This window comes from Papio anubis, chromosome 6 (genome assembly GCF_008728515.1).
Source record: "Papio anubis isolate 15944 chromosome 6, Panubis1.0, whole genome shotgun sequence".
Taxonomy (NCBI): Eukaryota; Metazoa; Chordata; class Mammalia; order Primates; family Cercopithecidae; genus Papio; species Papio anubis.
In genome coordinates this window covers 13,716,836-13,730,802 of record NC_044981.1, presented here as the reverse complement: position 1 = coordinate 13,730,802, position 13,967 = coordinate 13,716,836, and positions in this window count along the sequence as shown.

The window sequence follows — 13,967 nt, the reverse complement described above, 5'->3', positions numbered from 1 at the left end:
CCAGATCTGATGCTTTTTTAACATTTTTTTTGAGACGTAGTCTTCCTCTGTCACCCAGGCTGGAGTGCAGTGGCGCCATCTCAGCTCACCGCAACCTCTGCCTCCCGGGTTCGAGCGATTCTTCTGCCCCACACTCCCGAGTACCTGGGATTACAGGCATGCGCCACCACACTCAGCTAATTTTTGTATTTTTAGTAGAGGTGGGGCTTTCCATGGTGGTCAGATTGGTCTCGAACTCCTGACCTCAGATGATCTGCCCGCCTCGGCCTCCCAAAGTGCTGGGATTTAGGCATGAGTCACCGTGCCTGGCCAATATTTAACATTTCTGTGACAATGATTGGTATCCAACCCCTACATAGTTACTAGGGATTTTGTAATTAGACAAACTTCTAAGTTGTTATTTAAATAAGTCTGAAATTCAAATCACATGTAGCTCCATACACTGGATACCTTTGAAGGATTTGTGAGAAACAATCCCCTCAAACGCCCTGGCTGTGATACAGTAAGGGATTGAGGCTACTGAGCACACTAGGAAATCGGTCGTACTGTTTTCTTATTGCAGTGAAGGTTGCTGCCCTTTTAAAGTTTGATGCTGTATCAGAACATAATCTTAACCTTTGATCCCTGTTTCAATGCTTTGTGGGAATAACTGTGCATTCACATTCAGCAAGATCCTCAAAATTACGGGGCTAGTATGATGCACAGGGTTCAGAAAAACAGGGATATAAATAAAGCCATCCCTCTAGTTTTATGTGCATGTCACTGATTATCTATTCAGGCTCACTGAAATATGTTGCACATGTATTCTGGGGTCCATGTGTTCTGGAGAAATCGTGGTTACTGTAAATGTTAAATTATAATTCAGCATGTATTTATTGAACGTCTCAGTGCTGTGCTTGCTCTCAAGTGAAGAGAGTGAGCTAAGCAAAGAAACAGATGAAATAGCTAGTGGCCACCGTTCTGAAACGGTTTCCATCTTCCCCTCTTCCTGTCAATATCATATCACTCTGCAACAAGGGTAGTTTTCATCACTCAACAAGCACGTGAAACACACAATGGAGTGTATTTGTAAGGAACTTACTGTCTAGCTTAGGAGAAAAAAATGTATATATGAAAAAGCTAGAGGCTGGGTGTGGTGGCTCATGCCTGTAATCGCAGCACTTTGGGAGGCCAAGGCAGGCAGATCATTTGAGTTCAGGCATTAGAGACCAGCCTGGCCAACATTGTGAAACCCCGTCTCTACTAAAAATACAAAAATTAGCCAGGTGCGATGGTGCGCGCCTGAAATCCCAGCTATTCGGGAGGCTGAGGCAGGAGAATCACTTCAACCCGGGAGGTAGAGGTTGCAGTGAGCCGAGATTGCGCCACTGTACTCTATCCTGAGTGACAAGAATAAGACTCTGTCTCAAAAAAAAAAAAAAAAAAAAAAAAGGAAAAGAAAAAGCTAGAGACCAGTGCAAGTTCATATAGAATCAAGTACTAGAATGTGAGTGGCAAAGACTGAGAATGGGTTGGAATTTCAAAAGAGGGGAAAATAGCTGGGCTCAGGTTAGTGAGGGATTTCTGTGGAAGGAACCTTGAGAGCTGGCCCTTGAATGGAATGAGGAACTGAACTAATGCAAAGGAAAAAGAGTGGGCATCTCAGACTGGAAAGTAGCTGAGCTAGAGCAGAGCATGGAGGTGAAATGAAAACACTGTGCATGACTGTTTACATTTGTCCCTCCTTTATATTTTTCCCTGCTGCCTCACACAGGAGAGTTCCTTCAACTCCAGCTAATAAGCTGCAAATTTATAGAATAGCCACTCGTACTTTACACCATCTGTTCAGGGAATGTTTTGTACCTTCTCTCTCATCTTTTGGGGGAGGGCAGGAGAACTGTATTTAATAAGGAAAAATGGAAACATTAAAGGGAAATGTGTTTCTTCCTTTCTTATCCCTACCCTTTCTTCCTGAATGATTGAGTCCTGAAGTAATAGATGGGGCAGAATGAGGTGGGCATTCACAGAGAGAGGAGAGGCAGGGCTCCGGTGTGTCAGAGCCACACCAGGTAGAGGGGTCTCCATGCAAGCGGGGAGTCTGCCCGGGGAGTCAGAGCCTACACGATGAGGGGCATCCACTCACGGGTGTGCTTGATGTGTGTATCCGAGCATCCTTACCTGGGGGCAGCCTGACATGGGGCATCAGAGCCTGAGCGGAGAAAGAAAAGCATCCATAAGGGAGAAGAGACAACTGTGGAGTTTGGAGATTGATGCAATAAGAAATGTATTAAGGTTTCTGTTCGTGACCAGCCTGATAAATATAGTGAAACCCATCTCTACTAAAAATACAAAAGTTAGTTGGGTGTGGTGGCGGGTGCCTTCAGTCCCAGCTACTCGGGAGGCTGAGAAAGGAGAATTGCTTGAACCCAGGAGGCAGAGGTTGCAGTGAGCCGAGATCGCATCATTGCACTCCAGCCTGGGCCACAGAGTGAGACTATCTCAAAAAAAAAAAAAAAAAAAAAAAAAAAGTTTCTCTCTTTATATATATAAAGGTTTCTCACTTTCAGAAAGGGAAGTTAAAATTATGGAAAGGAAGAAAACTAAGATGAATATTGTGGTTTTGGATTAGAATTGGGTGCATTAGTATGAATCAGAGTTTTCAAGATAGATAGATGAATAGATAGACTTATAAACATAAATGAACATCCATATATATGTATTGTGGTGGGTATACTCTAAGATGGCCCCCAATTATTCACTTTGGGAGGCCTGAGTCCCCTCTTGCATCTACCATGTGTTAAAGATGCTCCTGAGATGGCCCAGAATGATCTGCACCCCCTGTATTCACCCCCAGTATTCATGCCTTCCCCTTGAGTGTGGGCAGAGCCTATGACTCACTTCTAGCCAAGAGAATATAGCAAATAGAATGGAATGTCATTTCTGTGAGTATGTTACATAAGATTATGATGTCCATCTTGCTTGGAGACTCTCTTTTGCTTTTTTTTTTTTTTTTTCTTCTCTTTTGAGATAGAGTCTCACTCTGTTGCCCAGTCTGGAGTGCAGTGGTGCGATCTCAACTAACTGCAACCTCCCCTCCCGAGTTCAAGTGATTCTCCTGCCCCAGCCTCCTGAGTAGCTGGGATTACAGGCACGCACCACCAAGTCTGGCTAATATTCGTATTTTTAGTAGAGATGGGGTTTCACCATGTTGGCCAGGCTGGTCTCGAAGTCCTGACCTCAGGTGATCCGCTCGCCTCAGCCTCCCAAAGTGCTGGGATTACAGGCATGAGTCACTGTGCCTGGCCTCTGCTTTTTTTTTTTTTTTTTTTTTGAGACAAAGTCTTGCTCTGTAGCCCAGCCTGGAGTGCAATGGCGCCATCATAGTTCACTGCAACCTCTGCCTTCTGGGCTCAAGTGATCCTCCTGCCTTAGCCTCCCAATTAGCTGGGACTACAGGCATGTGCCACCATGCCCAGCTAATTTTTTTGTATTTTTCGTAGAGATAGGATTTTGCCATGTTGCCCAGGCTGGTCTCAAACTCTTGGGCTCAAGTCATCCTCCTGCCTCGGCTTCCCAAAGTGCTGGGATTACAGGCGTGAGCCAGCTCATCTGGCCTTCTTGCTGACTTTGATGAAGCAAGTTGCTAGGTGATGAATCGCCCTATGGAGAGGCCCATGTGGCAAGGAACTGAGGGTAGCCTTCAGCCAATAGCCAGTAAGAGCCTGAGGCCCTCAGTTTAGCACACCCAGAAAGACCTGAATCTTGCCACCACATGGCAAGAGAGTGCGTCTTGAAAGTGCGTCTTTCAAGACGCTTGAAAGTGCGTCTTTCCTCACATGAACCCTGAGATAAGCCCATAGTCTCAGCTGACGTTTTGTGAGACTTTAAAGCAGAGGATTCCACTAAGCCATGCCAGGACTCCTGAGACACAAAAACTGTGAGGTAATGAATGCGTGTTGTTTTAAGATGCTAAATTTGTGGTGATTTGTTATACAGCAATCAATGCCTAACATACATATGTATGTATATTACTTAGCTTTCACTGAAAAGGCCTAGAAGAACAACACTCCGATAGCAATAAGCACACTGAGCACCTAGATTTTGGCCTCAAACACCATTTGCAATTAAAAGGAATTATGGCTCCTTGGAGAAATGGCTGATTCCAGGGCTGCAGCATGGAAAGTACAAGATGAGTCTGGAACATCTTGCTGTGACTGAAAGTCAGGAAGTGCTCAGAAAGGGTTGGGGACATGTCAAAAGGCATGGAGGCCAGGTAGAGGGGCTCCTACTAGCCTACTGATGGACAATCTGAGTATCAAAATAAATAATAGCAATGATGAATTCTAACCCTATTGAATAAAATTGGAAATCACATCCATAGAGGTAAAAATAAATAAATGAAAGTTTGATGAGGAATGGAATATTTGGATTATTTCAAAGCATCTCTCCACAAAATATTTATTAATTGCAAAGAGGAAAAGAATAAGTTTATAGTTGAGAAGACTGACAGATAGCACCTTTATTAAATGATAAAAGTTAGCATCATCAGAAATGCAACACATTACTATTATGTGGCACCCGATACACTGAGAAGAACACAGAGGCATTTCTATGATATTCCTGCCCAAGATTCATAACCTGAATCTACTCATGAGGAAATAGACAAGCCCAAATTAAAGGACACTGAAAAATAACTGGCCTGTAATATTCAAAAGTTTCGGGGTCAGGAAAGTCAAGGAGATACTGAGGAACTGTTTCATGGCTAGAGACATATGACAAGTAACTGCAATGCATGGTTTTGAACTGGATCATTAGGCTGTAAACAATGTTATTGGGGCAATTGGTAAAATTTGAATGGGGTGTGAAGATTAGATAGTACTAACGCATCAGTGTTTCTTTCCTGATTCTGATGGTTGTATTTCGGTTATGTAGAATATCTTGTTTGTAGAAATTCCACAAAGGTGATGTCAGCAATTTGCTCTCAAATGGCTCAGTAGAAAGAGTTCTTTGAATTGTATCTCTGAGTTCCCTGTAATTTTGTGATTGTTTCAAAAATTAAAAAAAAAAAATTTCAAAGGAAGAAATGCTGGTTTCCCTCAGAACTTGTTGGAAATGTAGCTTCTTGAGCCCCACCCCAGATCAATTCCTCAGGTGATTCTGATGCACTGAGAACCACTGTACTAGCCCATTTATTCAAATTTTAACATCGAAAAACCATTTCTTAGCTGAGTGTGACTCTCACTGCTGGACACAAATAAGATTGATCTTTTCAAATTTCTACTCCTGTTTCCATTGATAATTCATTACAAAGTTGAAAAGTTTGATACTAATAAAGTAGAATAATACATTTTAGAACTGTTTTGAAAAAAGAGGGAAGGAACTGGTATTTATTGAGAGCATGCCATATGCCAAGCTTCATGCTAGTTTCTTTCTTGTAGGAAAGTAAATCCATGGATTTTCAGGATAGCCTCCAGAAATTTAAATCAGAATCCTCCAGCTGAAACCCATTCACCATTCCTTAAACAAAAATCTATTGACGGCCTACTATGTGCCAGGAGTGAGCAAAGCATTGAAAGTTGTATGCAGTAAATTCATGTACATGGTATGTACATGTACATGTACATGCTTATGACAAAAACCTTCATAGCGCACGTAATCTTTTTTAAAATAAGAGCTTTATTGAGATATAATTCACATACCACATAATTTATCCATTTAATATGTACAATTCAGCGGTTTTTAGTATATTCACAAAGTTGTGTAACCATCACCATCATACCTTTTAGAACATTTCACTACCCCCAAAATAAATTTTCTACCCACTAGCAGTCACTCCTCACTCTCTCCTCCCCCCAACTCCTGGCAACCACTAATCTACTTTCTGTGTCTATGGATTTGCTTCTCCTGAACATTTCATATAAAATGAAACATAAAAAATATGTGGTCTTTTGTGATTGGCACCCTTCAATTAGCATAATATTATCAAGGCTCATCCGTGTTGTAGCGTTTATCAGAACCAGAACTCCATTCCTTTATACTGCTGAATAATGTTCCATTATATGAATAGACAACATTTTATTTTTAAATGTTTAATTTAATTTAATTAAAAAATTCTTGAGACAGGGTGTCCCTCTGTCACCAAGACTGGAGAGCAGTGGCAGGATCACAGCCCACTGCAGCCTTGACCTCACAGGCTCCAGAGATCCTTCCACCGCAGCCTTCCGAGTAGCTGGGACTACAGGTGTGCACCATCATAACTGGCTAACTTTTCTATTTTTTCTAGAGACAGAGTTTCTTCCCAGGCTGGTCTCAAACCCTTGGACTCAAGAGATCCGGCCTCCCAAAGTGCTGAGATTACAGGTGTGAGCCACTGTGCCTGGGCAACATTTTATTTATCCATTCATCCATTGATGGATATTTGGATTATTTCCACTTTTTTACTATTATGAATAATGCTGCTATGAACATTTGTGTGCAAGTTTTTATGTGAACATATGTTTTCCTTTCTGTTGGGTATATACCTAGGAGCAGAATTGCTGGGTCATATGGGAAATCTAAGTTTAAGCTTGGAGGAATTGCCATACTGTTTTCACACCTGCAGTGTCTGAGCGTATCAGGGCTTTGATTTCTCCACATCCTTGTCAACACTTGGTATAGTATATGTAATCTTTGCATCATAAGTAAACTGCGAACACTTAATTCTTAGAATGAAGCCCGTCCGATGGGTTATAAAGACTTGAAATCAAGCATTAGGAAAGTAGCTTGCTTGTGTCATCAAGAAGTATTTAAGGAGTGCCTCCTAGACATAGGGCACTACAATAGGAAATGGGTTCTTTGAAGGTGTTTTTTGTGGTTGTATTAAGTAAATTGGGCACCTATGACTCAGATTTCCCTGGCAAGCCAGGAAGTATCTCAAAATCTCCAGGTCTGGTTCTACAGGCAGGGTAGCATGACTGAAAAATCTGGTATTTCAGATCACCCACGGTAGGCAGGGACAAGTAATGATAGCTTTTGGCAAACATAGGACGGATCCGGGACACCAGTAATTGGCCTGAGTTTCCGGCTTTGAGTTCAGACCTAGCCTTTAGGCCACTAACTGGTGAACCATTGGCCAGATCTGACCCACAGAGGTGTTTCATTTGGCCTGTGAAGTATTTGGACCATTTTGATTTGAAATTCCTTTATGCTCTCCACTCTGTTATTATTTTATACCTGACCTGGTTCACTCTTTTACATTATCTGCCTGGCTCATGGAGGTATTTGAATTTGCAAGTCCTGCTCGGGATGATGCCTTAGTCATATGTTTAAGGCCTGGGCAATTATCAAATAGAATATCATTGCCCTAATAAAAAAGCAGAGTTACATCCCTACGTCAACAAGAAGCAGTTGTTAAACCCATAATTGTGCAACATGCTACATAGAGAACAATAAATAGTTGTGACCTGTACCTATGAGGACCTTATAAACTAAGGTAAACCATGCTGACACAGATAGACTTTCACATGGTCAACAGAGAATAGAAAAAGGCATATGGACCATGAAAATAAACATGATGAAGGTCAGTACTGAGCATGGTGGCAACAGCCAAACTTACGGGCTTGTGTTCCTATTTACACACGTATTCTAAAAATGGTTTCTTTATGAGAGACCCTCTTCCCAGATTAAACCCATTAAAATGTGAATGTATTTGATGAACACATTTGCAGGACTTGTGACATTCCAACATTGCTCAGGAATGCCAACATTCAGAGAGTTCTCTTAAGGCAGATGTAGTCATTGAAATGATTAGGTGTGTGATTAGAAATGTGACCTGAAGGCCAAGCACGGTGGCTCACGCCTGTAATCCCAGCACTTTGGGAGGTCGAGGCAGGTGGATCACCTGAGGTCAGAAGTTTGAGACTAGCCTAGCCATGGCAAACCCCATCTCCACTAAAAATACAAAAATTAGGCTGGTGTGGTGGCAGGAGCCTGTAATCCCAGCTACTCAGGAGGCTGAGGCATTAAAATCATCTGTATCTGGGAGGCAAAGGTTGCAGTGAGCTGAGATGGCACCACTGCACTCCAGCCTGGGTGACACAGCGAGATTCCATCTAAAAAAAAAAAAAATAATAAAATAAAAAAAGCATCCTTGGATGCTCTCGGTGCCCTGAGCACTTCCTGTCACCTGCTGGTGCACCCATCTCAGGCCACTGGGAATGTTGCCAGTGACTCATAGCCATACCCTCACCTCCTTACCCAGAGATCCCTGGGATGTTATACCACCCCAGGGAAGAACGTGGTCTGCAACTAATGAGTGGTTAATATAGGCTTTAAAAGCCCTGGACTCTTGCCTTAAGGTGGGATGATTGTGTGGTGCACACACACTCCAGAGCTTCCTGTGGGGTTAGGCTGGAGACAGACCTCACTGAGTCTACATCTTCGCCTGGCTTCTTCCCTTGTGCTAGTCTACTTCCCTTATTCCCCTACACATTTCACTTGAGAGCACGCTCTCTAAAGATCACATGTACCAGAAACCCCATCTCAGCCTCCGTTTCTAGGAAACCTGATCTGGGACACCTAACCTATCCTACAAAATTGTCCATTATGGGGTCAAATTTTTAAATGGTTATTAAAGCATAATACACATGACATTAGGCATGTAATAGTTAGATAGTAACAGCCCTGAGCTGTAGCAGTCATGGTGACCCTCTAATAGTCCCTTAAAGGCAGTTTTATGGCATTAATGCCTCTGCCCAGTGGAAGAGCCATTTCAGTTCATACTTCAATCATAAAATTACTTTTCCATCAAACCAGAGTGCTTATATAACCCCTTCCTTTACTGAAATGTGACCAGAACCCAGACAGAGAGAGAGAGAGAGAGAGCGCTATAAAATTATGAAGACAAGCAGTGAGCCTAGATGCCTTATTGACGTACATAATTTATATAACCAAGCTCCATATCTTACAGAAAAATACTTTCAAATAGAAAGTGCTTTGATTTTGACGGGAGAACTGTGATTGTTATATCACTCTGGCTTCTACAATGCACAGTATACCTCATTTTCTTCACAACTTTGTGCAACGTTTTTCCCAAAACCTAAAAAGTTTGAAGTGTGTGTATGTGTGGATTCATTTCCAAGGGCTGCTGTAACAAACGGCCACAAATTTGGTGGCTTACAACAATGGAAGTTTATGCTCTGACACACTGGAGGCCAGAAGTCTGCAGTCAAGGTGTCATAGGGCTATATTTCCTCCAGCTCCACAGGGGAGGGCGTCCATTCTTTGCCTCTTCCAGGTTCTGGTGGCTGGTGGCATTCCTTGACTTGTGGCAGCATCTCTCTCGGCTCCATTTTCACACGGTCTTCCCTTCTCTGCGTGTCTTTTCTGTCTGTCTCAAATCTTCCTCTGCCTCTCTCTTATAAGGACACTTGTCATTGGATTTAGGACCTGCAAGGATAATCCAGGATGATCTTATTCAAGATCCTTAACTTAATGACATTTGCAAGGACCCTTTTACCAAATAAAGTCACAGTCACAGATTCTAGGGATTTGAGGTGGACAGCTTTTTAGGGTGCTATTTTCCGATCTACTACAGTGTTTATAAATATCGGTGTGCACAACCACAGGAAGATCAAGATGGGTGTATACATTTGAAGAACCTGATCAGAGCAGTACTTGTACATTTAGACTCACATTGAACATCTGCAGTCTCACTCTGTTGCCCAGGCTTGACTGCAGTGGAGCGATCTGGGCTCACTGCAACCTCTGCTTCCCGGGTTCAAGCGATTCTCCTGCCTCGGCCTACCAAGTAGCTGGGATTACAGGCACCTGGCACCATGCCCAGCTAATTTTTTGTATTTTTAGTAGAGATGGGTTTTCACCATGTTGGCCAAGTTACAAACTCCTGACCTCAAGTGATCTGCCCACCTCAGCCTCCCTAAGTGCTGGGATTACAGGCATGAGCCACAGCGCCCAGCCAGTCTTGACTCTTTAGAAGCAATGCAGAAGGCCATTTTGCCATAATTTTACCAAGCGCTAATAGCATCCCACGTGTGTTAAGGTTAGTGCACTGCATAGAAACATGTAGCCTAGCCAGCCACTCAACATCCACTGTCAGTGTGGCTTTGTTGTTCTGCAATCATGTAGACTATTCAAATTATCCTCATTGAATTTTATGGGATGATATAATATTGTTTCATGAGACTTAGAGTTTAAGGATTCAGAAAGATCTGGGCCTCTTAAGAATGTCAAAGATCTACTATCTATGAGAAGTTTTCATATGGACAATGGGATAAGGCACATATGGGGGACTGTTGGTGATATTAGAGCCAGACTGGTAATTCCACAGACAGTGCTACCTCTCTCTAAATAATAGATGCCTGTTTCAAAGTTAAATATTTGCAAAATAGACTAATTGGAGCTGAAGCAGAAAAATATGAAAAAAGTCTTTTGAAGCCATTTTATTCTTTATGCTTCCTTTTTTTTAAATTTTTTTGAGACTGAGTCTCACCCTGTCACCCAGGCTGGAGTGCAATGGCGGGATCTCAGCTCATTGGAACCTCTACCTCCCGGTTTCAAATGATTCTCCTGCCTCAGCCTCCCGAGTAGCTGGGATTACAGGCACCCACCACCATGCTTAGCTATTTTTTGTATTTTTAGTAGACATGAGGTTTCACCATGTTGGCCAGGCCAGTCTCGAACTCCTGACCTCATGATCCGCCTGCCTCAGCTTCCCAAAGAGCTGGGATTACAGGAGTGAGCCACTGTGCCCAGTCTATGCTGCTTTTTAAGAGACAGATGTTCTGACATCTTTGAAATACTGCAATTTTGGAAAGTCTCACATATTGCTGAGCATATTTTTCCTGGCATATCTTTGGAGGCACTTAAGGAAAACAAATTAAAATGTTTTTTAAAAATTAATTACCAGGCATAAGATAATATATGGCCATGGCGTAAGAAATAGTGACTTATGAAATAAATTTCTTTACTAAACAACTTTCTTTTTATGTTTACTTAGATTGCAAATTAGGCCTTGTACTTTCTTTGAGGACTATGATGATAAGAAAATATTTGTATCAATTATCTCCAAGCTGTAACCTAGATATAAAGAAACTTAGATTGAAGAATTCATTTTACTGGTAAGAATGGGTTACATTCTTGCAATAGGCTGGACAATTACTTTTCCTAGAATATTAGAAAAAAACCTGACCAGGCCTGGTGGCTCATGCCCGCACTTTGGGAGGCCGAGGTGGGCGGATCACCTGAAGTCAGGAATTATAGACCAGCCTGGCCAACATGGTGAAACCACATCTCTACTAAAAATACAAAAATTAGACGGGTGTGTGGCTGGCGCCTGTAGTCCCAGCTACTCTGGAGGCTAAGGCAGGAGAATCCCTTGAAGCCAGGAGGCGGAGGCTGTAGTGAGCTGAGATCATGCCATTGAACTCCAGCCTGGGCGACAAGAAAAAAACCTATGGCACTTTTTGTCTCTCTTATAACACTTTTCATATTCTACCTTGAAAAACTGGTTGTGTGAGTAAATTTCCTACAAAACTATAAACCAGTTGAGGGTAAAGAAGTTAGTGTCCTTTAAAAAATGTTTTCCCCTATGCTTCCTAGCACTGTGTACACGCAACAGGCACATAGTAGGCACTCAGTAGATAATGAATGGAATGTAGCCTGCATCATGGGGAACTAGGAGGCTAACCCACAGTGGGTTATTCTCCTCAATATCTGGCACCTTGGGGAGCTATTTATCATTTTCTTACAGAATGATCATTTTCTTCTTTTTTATTTTTTCTATGCTTTCTATTTTTATCTTTCGTCTTCCTTTCTTCCTGTTTCTTCCCTCCAAACTATGCCTTTGGCTGCCTGCATGATATTTCAGCCACTGCACCCATAGGCATTTCCTAGGCCTGCAGATGGCATTCCCTGGAGTTCAGAGACATTGTGGGGCTTCCCATCCCATGATTCCATCAAGAACTTGATCACTATAGCACCAAGGGAGGAAATGAATTCCTGCTATCTGTTCCCTATAGTTACTCTATTTTTACTTTTTTTTTTTTTTTTTTTGGGTGGAGTTTTGCTCTGTAGCCCAGGCTGCAGTGCAGTAGCACAATCTCGGCTCACTGCAACCCCCACCTTCCAGGTTTAAGCATTTCTCCTGCTTCAGCCTCCTGAGTACCTGGAATTACAGATGCGTGCCACCACGCCCAGCTAATTTTTATATTTTTAGTAGAGACAGGGTTTCACCATGTTGGTCAGACTGGTCTCGAACTCCTGACCTTGTGATCTGCCCGCCTCAGCCTCCCAAAATGCTGGGATTACAGGCATGAGCCACCGCGCCCAGCCTCTACTTTTACTATTTATTTATTTATTTATTTATAGTAGAGATGAGGTCTCCCTGTGTTGCCCAGGCTGGTCTCAAACTCCTGGCCTCAAATGATCCTCCCACCTCAGCCTCCCAAAGTACCAGGATTACAGGTGTGAGCCACCATGCCCTGCCATTACTGCATTTTGAATGCACTTTTAATGTCAACCATCAAGAAATGAGAAAGAGGATCAGGCTGGTGGCTCATGCCTGTAATCTCAGCACTTTGGAAGGCCAAGGCAGGAGGATCACTTGAGGCCAGGAGTTTGACAGCAGCCTGGGCAACATAGGGAGACCCTGTCTCTACAAAAAAAATTACAAAAAAAGTCAGCCAGGTGTGGTGGTGCATGCCTGTAGTTACAGCTACTTGGGAGGCTGAGGTGGGAGGATCACTTGAGCCCAGGAGGCCAAGGCTGCAGTGAGCCATGACTGTGGCACTACATTCCAGCCTGGGTGACAAAGTGAGACTCTGTCTCAAGAAAACAAGAGGAGACATAGAGATCAGTATGGATGGAAGGATGTGAGTTCTGGCAAATGAGGAAGGACTACCGTGGACTAGAACAAGCAGAAGGAAAAATTAGGAGGAAAATCAGAAGGAGTTTGAGAGGCTATTAATTTGTCAAAAAGTCATTAACATAGGTTATTTCAGCCCAAATTGTAATTTTTGTACAAATTCTTCCACAACAGATGATAAAAACAGTTTCCTCTAAATTTAACTTTTGGTTTTTCACATAGATTTTACTTAATGAACACTGAATTGTAACCACTTTTATTCACACATGAATATGAAATAGTGTATTTATGTTATTCCATGTGGTCCTGCAGAACCTTTTCACCCTGAACCCCAAACCCCAGGGATGCAGTCTCTTGGTTTGTGGTAAAACAGCCAGCACCCGCTTCGTGTTCTCTTCAAGACAGCACGCAAATTCTGATACAGAGTCCTCCCTCACTAGACCTTTTTCTATCTGCCCATGGACTCTGGAACACTTGTTTCTAAAGAGCATCAACTGAGGCTGGGTGTGGTGGCTCCTGCCCATAATCCCAGCACTTTGGGAGACCAAGGCAGGAGGATCCCTTGAGTCCAGGATTTCGAGACCAGCCTGGGCAACATTGTGAGACCCCTGTCTTACAAATTAAAAAAAAAAAAAAAGTAGCTGAGCACTGTAGCATGTGCCTGTAGTCCGAGCTACTTCAGCAGCTGACGTGGGATGATCCCTTGAGCCCAGGCTTTGGAGACTGCAGTGAGCTACAATCGGGCCACTCCAGCCTGCAGGACCGGTTCTCCCAGTCCTTACTATTCAGGGGCTAATCCATGGATCAGGAGTGGCAGAAGCTCCTGGAAGCTTGTTAGAAATGCAGAGTCTCAGGTCCCATTTGGCAAATCTCCACCTTCAAGTCTGAAAAGCACTGATCTTTAATTCATGTGTGCAGTCGGCCCTCCTGTGTCTGAAGATTTGCAACCTTGGATTCAACTGAAGACCAAAGATGTAGTTAGACCTATGATTGTTCTGTCTGTCCTGAACAGACTTTTTGTCCTTGCCATGATTCCCTAAACAATACAGTATCACAACTACACAGGATCACATTATATTCAATATTGTAAGTAATTTAGAAGTGATTTCAGTATACAGGAGGATGT